Below are 8508 nucleotides of genomic sequence, written 5' to 3' on the forward strand. Positions count from 1 at the left end.
AGAAATGACCATGAGTTGCTGCACTTTTGTGAACACCAGTTCTGGGTGAGGCAGGTTAGTTGATTTGACCTCCTCTTATCTGTAGTGACAAGCATGTGACATCCAGATAGAGCATTTTTAGTTTAAGGTATGTAATAGACCGTAATAAGTTTACACAGTCAACATTCAATCTTGGAATCTAAATATAAATATAAACCAAAAAGTATTTATGGCTTGAAAATCTGATTGTACTTTCAAAAAGTTATTTTTTTTAACTTTGCCTTTACCCATCCTTGTGTGCATTTGCAGTCAACTCTTCCCCTTTCACGTTTTCCATTCTCCACCCACAAAGTGGAGAAGACGCTTACCATATGTGTATAACCCAGTGGGATTCCCTAGTTCTAAGCCTGCAATTAATACTAACTACTATTATTTCTTTATCGCAGAAGGCACATTTCACACCTTGCATTACCAAAGCAGCACGATACACATCTCACCATCTCCTTTCCTTTGTGTGCAGCATCCCCTGCCCTTCCAGATCATGCGGAGATGATTAACACCACCTGACACAATAGCAGCTCCTTGACATGACTTCCTGAGGTATTTTGTCAATGCAAAGAGCTTCAGAAAACCTGTTAGCAAGGAGAGGTACAAACATGCCTCACCTGTGTGGGTCGATGTGACCTCAGAAGGTGTTTGGTGCTGTGCGTTTCAAGGCCAAGCACTCGATGACATGGAGTGCTCTGTTCTTCTCTATCTCCTGGCTCCATCCTTGTAGCCATGGTAATGGTTTGTCCCGCGAAAGAGCCTGCTGGCATTCCTCTTATTGCCCACAACAAGGAATCTGAGGAATTCTCCCCGTGGTTGCATTAATGCAGAGCATGGTGCAACCAGCATCACTGGTACTCCTCTGCTCTTCTCCTCTCCTCGGCTGCCTGCCCTCCTCCAGCTCTCCTTCATACAGACACCCATGAAAGAGAGAGGGGAAAACAGACAAATATTCATAATTACATTATGAGTTCCAAAGCCAGGAAGCTTGACTGGCCTTTTTATCATTGATATGATAATGTGGTGAGTAGAGAAGATACCATCAGAAGTTGCTTTCATCTCGGGAGACATTTCATCTAGTGAATAAACTAGATATGTATCTTAGACTTGACAAAGATTCTCATTGAAGGCTTTTCTCAAAGTCCTAGTCTCTCTGGTTCGTATGTATATTTTTAAACTTGTTAACACCCCACTCCCTCTCTCCAGCACAGGTCTGCAATTGTGGAGGAGCTTCAAAGAGCTCTGCTCCTGCCGCCTTGTGTTTCTGAAGGAGGCTGGGCACCAGGGCACATTTACAAACTACCTGTTAGGAGAAAACAGAGATATTAAAGGATATCTATATTTCAAACACTGTCACCAAAGGGAACAGTAACACTTTGGCCTTTGTGGCTCTTTTCATGTGTGGATCTCAAAGTGCTTTGGCGTCACTAATTTGAAGCAGAAATCTCACTAATTAACATTAATGTCTAGGATGGAAGGGTGTTTTGCAAGTCAGCAATGATATGAACAGTCCTCATTTACCAGCAGATGAGGGATAATGTATGGCAGAGTAGGCTTTGTTCATTTGCTTTAAGAAGCTCAGTTTACTTTGGTTGCAGGGAGGGATGAGCAGCATAGCTTGACACTGTAGGGTCCTTAATGTGAATGGAAAGCCCAAACATAGTCTTGAAATATTTGTGCCCAATTCCTTTCTCTCCCTAAACTTCCACAGATGTGGAGGAGGGGACTGATATCTAGGTAGGGATTTGATTTTTTTTCCCCTCTGTCTTCTGTAGTGTCAGTAATTGCCAATTGAACTCGGAGAAGTTGGATGCTGAACCTCGCCTAACTGAGAATCATGGAAAGTTTTGTGTGCTGTATGTTGGAAAATAGGATTTTACAGAAGGCATTGAGTAAGAAACATTTCTGGGAAGGCAAAGGGCAGGACTGATTTGTAGGTTGAGGACCAGTGCTTATTTGTGGTGTCTGGTGTCTTCTGGGCTGCACTTGGCAGTAACTGGTGATGGCCTTCACAGCACTTGCTGACAGGGACAGCAGTCACCAGGGTGCAAAGCAAGACCCACTGCACAGCCCGTCCTGGGAAACAGCTCCTTATGCCTCTGGAACACTCAGCAGGATGAGATGGGGGACAGCAAGTTACTTCTTCACCTGGAAAAACTTTTCTTCACCGTTTTGCATTTCAACTCATTTGCCATATCCTTTGTTTTCAGCATCCAAAAAGCCTATTACCTAAACAAACCCAAGGAGACTTGTGTGGACAGCTGGGAGAGAAGAAGGATCAGGAGGGCTGGAGATCTTGACGGTGTTTCACGAGATCATTGTCTCCTCAAAGCTGTCACTTGGGAAACCAAAGCGTGAGTGTTTAAATGCAGTTGTGCCACGATTCAGCTGGCAGCACTGCTGGCTGTGCTACGCCTGATGCAAATCCTTTGCTTCAATTGCTAGACCCAACAAGCAAAGCCTAATAAGTCCCCAAAATACAGCGGTATAATAATGAAGAATGCTGTGCAGCACTTAGCAATAGAAAAGCATGGGTAATGAGGGACTTAATTTGGAACATATCATTTGTCAGATAATTTGGAGGCACATCTCAAAACAGTGCATAAGAATGGAGTTTGCTGCACCAGCTGAAGTCACCCCAAATGTTCTTTCTTTGTTGCAAATCCCAGTTTAAATCTAAGCCTTCAGAAAAGAACCTGGAACCAATAAATGACATAAAAGAATAAATGTTCACAACACATATTTTGGGTTTGGTTCAAGCACAATATTAGAAAGCTGAATTAATTGTGTTTGTACCAAACCCAAATATATTTTATGAAACAATGAGGCCTCTTAAATGGCTAACTGCTGCCCAGAATATATTTTCCCTGAACTAAACTAGATAACAGCATATCCTTCTTAAATTGGTCAGGAGAACTGGCTGCCAAATGACAATTCTGTGCCCCGTATTTATTCACCATCTGTGACTTCCACATCAATTTGCTCATTTTAAAAATCAAAACTTGATTTTTTTTTGCTCTCCCCCCTCTCTCTGCTTTCCCTCCTCTGCCAAAGCTGGAGGGTAAATCCAACGTCTGAAAACCAAGCTATGCTGTTCCTCTTGCTGCAGAAATGGGTTTTGCTGATGATGTGTGAGGCATGATGGAGTGTGGCTTGTTCCCCTGCAGCTCTGCTGTCTTTGTGGTGTAGTTAAAGCTTGTTTATGCCAACAGGCTATGGATGGGCAGCAACTGGGAGGAATTCCCTCAAGTGACCCATCTTTCCCAAAATGAATGGTAGAGAGGGTGAGAGGGAAAAGAGAGAATTAAGTTTGCCCTTTTGTGGCATCCTTTACCAACCTAAAAGGCTGCATTTGCTTGATAAATGCTGGCTTAAGTATGAAGTAACCAGCTCCTAAGAAGGAGGACAATTAGGGAAATTGGGTTGGGATTCTAGTGATCCAACATTTCTTCTACTTACGTTCTTAAAAAAACATGATATTTTATGAGTAAAGAGTATTCACGGTGCCATGTAACAAGCTGCTTAGTACATCTCCAAGCTCATCATCCACCTGCCACGGGCAGGGAGCCTGCAGGACCTCTCCAGGGCAGGGGTTAAGCCTGAGGAGTGTGGCACTAACTGATTAGAGTCTTTTTTTTTTGCCTATCTACCTTGTAACACAAGAAACATGGGGTCACTCGGGGGCATTAATGGCAGCTAAATTTATGACAAGAAATGCTGCTTCATGCAGAGTGTAATCAGCCAATGTTCCCCCCCCCAGCACACTCTGCCCAGAGGTCAAGAAGCCAAAAAACAGTGCTGAATTTTAGGGGTGATTCTGGCACTGTGTATTACATCTGTAGCTACAAGCACTCATCAGAGTACCCAAAGCTCAGGTTGTAAAGAAATAAAAAAGGAATAAAATTTGCAGAAGGAATTTCTCCTGCTCTTCCATCTCCATTTTTTTGCATCCCTCCATGTGTAGCATCGCATACCTGTTACTATAGTAGCAGAGAGGGGTATTTTTACCCTGAGCTGATATTGGCCACTCTCAGAGAGAAATCAATCCACTACAGCAAAGCCAGGACTCCTGCATTTGAGAAAAGACAGCTGCTATCAAACCATCAAAGTAGTTCATGCTTGGCTTAGGGGTCTTGAATTGTAAATAACACCGATACATTTAAATCCTGAGCAGAATTTATGATCAAGCTGCAGATAAATGCATTCTCTCACAATTACACGTTACTGGTGGGCTGATCTCTTGCAGTTCCAGAGGGTGGATGAGTTAAACACTCCTTAGGTTTGTTTGTGAGAGCTGGAGCAGAGCTGGAGAGCAGGGCTGCTTAGCACAGGTTTTCCCCAAGTAGCTTGACATGACTCTGAGCTTCATCCAGCCTTCTGGGTTTGTTTGACACGAACTCGATTTGAAGCGAGCAGATAACTATCTGTATCTCTCTGCACAGCTTGCATGAAACGCAGCCCTGAAACTTGGTTTTATGAACCTTTCCAAACTGCTCTGTGTAATTGATGTAAATGTAAGCATTTTTGACAAAGCCCAAGAACTGATGTGTTTTGCTTTGGTTTTTTTTTTTTTTTTGGTTGCGCTGCACACACTTTTGATGGCTCTAAATCAGAAACCTATCTGAACTTTCTCTGCTGTAGACATGAGGTGGAAACTTCACAGGAAAAGGCTGCCTCATGCCATTTCTGGCACTTAACGGTAATTAGTGACAGAACGAGAGGGAATGGCTTCAAACTCCAACAGAGTAGGTTTAGACTGAACATTAGGAAAGAATTTTTCACAGAAAGAGTGGTCAGACACTGGAACAGGCTGCCCAGGGAGGTGGTGGAGTCACCATCCCTGGAGGTGTTTAAGAGCCGTTTAGATGTGGTGTTGGGGGATATGGTGTAGGGGAGAACTTTGTAGAGTAGGGTAGATGGTTAGACTCGATGATCCCAAGGGTCTTTTCCAACCTAAATGGTTCTATGATTTAGGAGAAACATCAGCAGAACCATTTTTTCTCAGAGGTGTTGGGATACTTCCCCTCCTTCCTCTGCTAGGGCTATTTTAATTGTAGGTATGAATCAGAGTTTGTCTTCTGGATGGAAGGCTCATTCAATTGTCCTTTTATCTTCACCCTGTCTACACAGCTATTCTGCAGATGGCAGGAGAAAGGTGTCATCTGGAGGCAGCACGATGGGAGACGACATGAAGGTGGGTGTGGGGGTGTTGCTCGCCTGCCTGAACCGGGATCAAGTCAAATGAACAGTGCGGTGAAAGGAGATGAAGGGAAAAGGAAAAGCTCTCCCAGGCAATTTTCTTGGGGGAATAAAATTACATGAGGAATGATTGACAAATTAGAAGCACTTTGCACCTAATTTTAATGTGTTCTGATCTTAGGGAGGAGAAATATGTTAAGTTTCAAATTACCCACTTTACCAGTTGCTGCCTTCTCTAAAATCAAAATCAACCTAGGCATTTGGTACTAAATCTTAAAGAAACAAATTGCTTTCTACGGTACACTGCATTCTTAAAATGGCTTTATTGGAAAGTCCAGCTGAGCAAGTTAATTTAAGCAGTGAGCTGGTCCATGACAGTTGAGCACTTGTTATCCAGGCCAGTTACTTCTCTGGGTACAAATCACACCACCAAGCTCAACCTGCCTTTGGGGTCTAACTCAAAGCCATCTGATCTCTGTGAGAGACTTTCAATTGACTTAATGGCTCCAGAAGTAGATCTCAGGTGACATCAGCAATTAGCGGTGGCCTTGCTTGATTTACTAGCCCCAGTGACCCACATTCCAGAAAAGAAGCAATTTCCCAAAGTCCTCTTTACCCCAACTCATCTGGACAGCAGCTATTCCTGCGCTAGCCCTAGCAGCATCCTACAGCAGGTTATATGCCTCTGCCCTCGAGGAACCTCTTGGAGGACATCTGATGTCTCTGGAGGCTGTGCCCTTATTCTATATGTCTACATATAAACACGCCTTGCTCCCAATGCCAGAGCTTGTGAGGGAAGATCTGAAGCCAGCCTTTAAAGTGCTCTTCAAGCTGGACTGCTCTTCATTCAGGCTTTGAAGCTCTTTCCCATGACCCAGGTCCTTGCAGGCCCGCTGGCAATACGATGTGTCCATTTTATTTAATGATAATCTGAAATAGCCAGTTCAACATCCCAATTTGGTAATGAGACTTATTGAAGCTTATGAGCTGCCTTGGCTTGCAACACAATTAAATTTCAGGAAACAGAAAATATTCCAGTGAGGCTGGTGGATGCGCAATGCTATTTGAGGCTTAATGCATAATAAAAATCTGCCATTTAAGGTTTAATATAATATGCAACAGCCCTAAATGACCAGTAAGAACATTATGCAAATTTTTAAGGAAGTTATTGCCTCATATAAATGGCAATTTATCAATGGCTTGTAAACAAAGGGCTTTCCTCATGGTTATGAACCAAAGAAAATGCAGAAATGAGCAGGCATAAATGGGTTATAAAAACAGGAGGTCAACAATAAGCCTCACAGTATGAATCGTTGTGGGTCTTCCTGTCACCCAGGGCGGGCACTATATTTCTTGTGTGCCAACAGACCACATTCAGTCTCTCCCCCCCATAAAAAAAGATTTGCTTAAAATAATGAGACGTTTTGTAAACACGTCTGCAGTTTACTTTTTATTTTTCTCTTCTTTCCCACTTGTAGCATTTGTTAAACATTTTCAGACTTTTATTTGTAAACAGAAGAGTAAAACCCCCACATTTATTGCAGTATGCTTCTTGTGTTAGCACGTGAATCTGAATTATAAAGCTTAACATTGCAAAATTCTTAATTAAAGTGCTCAGTCTTATTGTGTCCAGGGGAGGCCACTAATGCTGCCCAGGGGCCAGCAGACATAGGCTTGCCTCCACCACTGCAACACACAGTGATTCCCAGGGTTTTGGGTTTTTTTGGAGGGGGCAGTGTGGATAGACCTGGGCCCCAAGAGAAAACCCCATCATATCCAAGTGCCTCACATTATAATGGGATTTGAAAAATGTTTTGGCTATTATGGAGCCCTTTTTACAGTCGTGCCATCAATTCTGTATGAGAAGATATTTTATTTTAAATGTGCTACGAAGACACGGAGGCATTTGCATTGTTAATTTCTCAGATGTCAAACAAACACCATTATTGTAAAATGAATGCAGCTACCCAGCTGAGAAACAGATCCATTCACTGCAAATAAGCGAAACTTAAAAAATGAATGAGTCCTACTGCTTGCAAGTATCATCAGAAATTAATAATGCTCTAGGAATTTTTCTCACAAAGGATCATGAAAGCATTGTGATTTTTTGTTTCCAGTTGTCGATCTTCATCCCTCTCTGAGGTGCAAGGGATCAACACCGGCTTCAACTTTAAAGGTCCTGACTGAGAGCACCGCGTTTGTTGCCAGTCTGGGGAACTGATCTTTCCAATGACATACGACGTGACCCTCAAGTCTTGACAGTTGAGGCAGCTTTGTGTTCCCCTGACCAGCTGGACTCCTGAGCCAGGCGCTTGTCTCCTGTCATTACCTCATCTGTGCCAGATCCTTCTCAATTTGCAAGTATCATCTGTGAAATGCCTAAATCCTCTCTTTCAGTGGGATTCTTCCTTTTTATTTCCTCTCACGCTGCATCCTTCCTTCAGCAGGTGCTGCATACACTGCTGTTTCTTCCCTTCCTTTTCCCATGCCCCGTTTCTTCTTCCCTCATCTGCTCCGTGGCCATGGCGTTCTTTATGTCTTTGTGTTTGTAATAACAGCTTCAGCTCTTGGAAAATTAGGTGAGATGAACTTGTTATGTGACAAATTAAACATAAACAGCTCCAAAAAACCATTTTGAAGTATTTGTCTGTGTCTGTATATTCATCTGCTAGATGAATCACTTGAGTTATAAAAAGTGTGGAAGAGAAAAATCTAATGGAAATGATAATATGATTACTGCCCATAATTCTCACAAATCAAGCATATCAGTTACGCACAAGTAGGTTGTCTGAATGTCTGTGGGGTTTATTATTTTATTATTTAAAGCTGATTAAACAACTGATTGTAGGCCCTTAAGTAGCTTTCCACACAGTTGATACTTGAAGTGAAAAGCAACAGCTAGATATTTATTTTATGACTATGCAACAGTCAAGCCTCATGGGACTGAAGGCTGTGTGCCCTTCTCTTATCGCCTTGTTTCAAATATTGAGAAAACACAAGAGACACATTTATTTACAAATGTACTTAGTGAAGAGCTAATAAACTGGTCTCCATGTCAACCTGTATTTTACTTACTTATTTGGCCTTTCTTTGGAAGCCTTTCCTCTGTGTGTAGAGCAGACACAGCTAAGGAATTAGCATCCTTTTTGTACATTTAATGATAATATCAAAGCATGTGGCTGGAATACAGTGATCACCTTGCAGAATCAGTGACAAGATCCAGACTTAATGTCTTTTATCAGGAAATCATAGTACACCCAGCAAATTCTATTTTAAAAATGT

The 8508-nt window shown here is 42.3% G+C and overlaps 1 long non-coding RNA gene across 1 annotated transcript; it reads left to right on the forward strand.

The window, feature by feature from the left end:
• The first annotated feature begins 2261 nt into the window (after positions 1–2261).
• On the forward strand, positions 2262–7432 carry LOC106887627. The gene is made up of 3 exons (XR_001411936.1): positions 2262–2381; positions 5158–5221; positions 7344–7432. It is a non-coding gene; the product is annotated as an uncharacterized LOC106887627 (long non-coding RNA).
• Positions 7433–8508: the final 1076 nt, after the last annotated feature.

Source organism: Calidris pugnax, unplaced genomic scaffold (assembly GCF_001431845.1).
Source record: "Calidris pugnax isolate Ruff unplaced genomic scaffold, ASM143184v1 scaffold55, whole genome shotgun sequence".
In the NCBI taxonomy this organism is placed as follows: domain Eukaryota; kingdom Metazoa; phylum Chordata; class Aves; order Charadriiformes; family Scolopacidae; genus Calidris; species Calidris pugnax.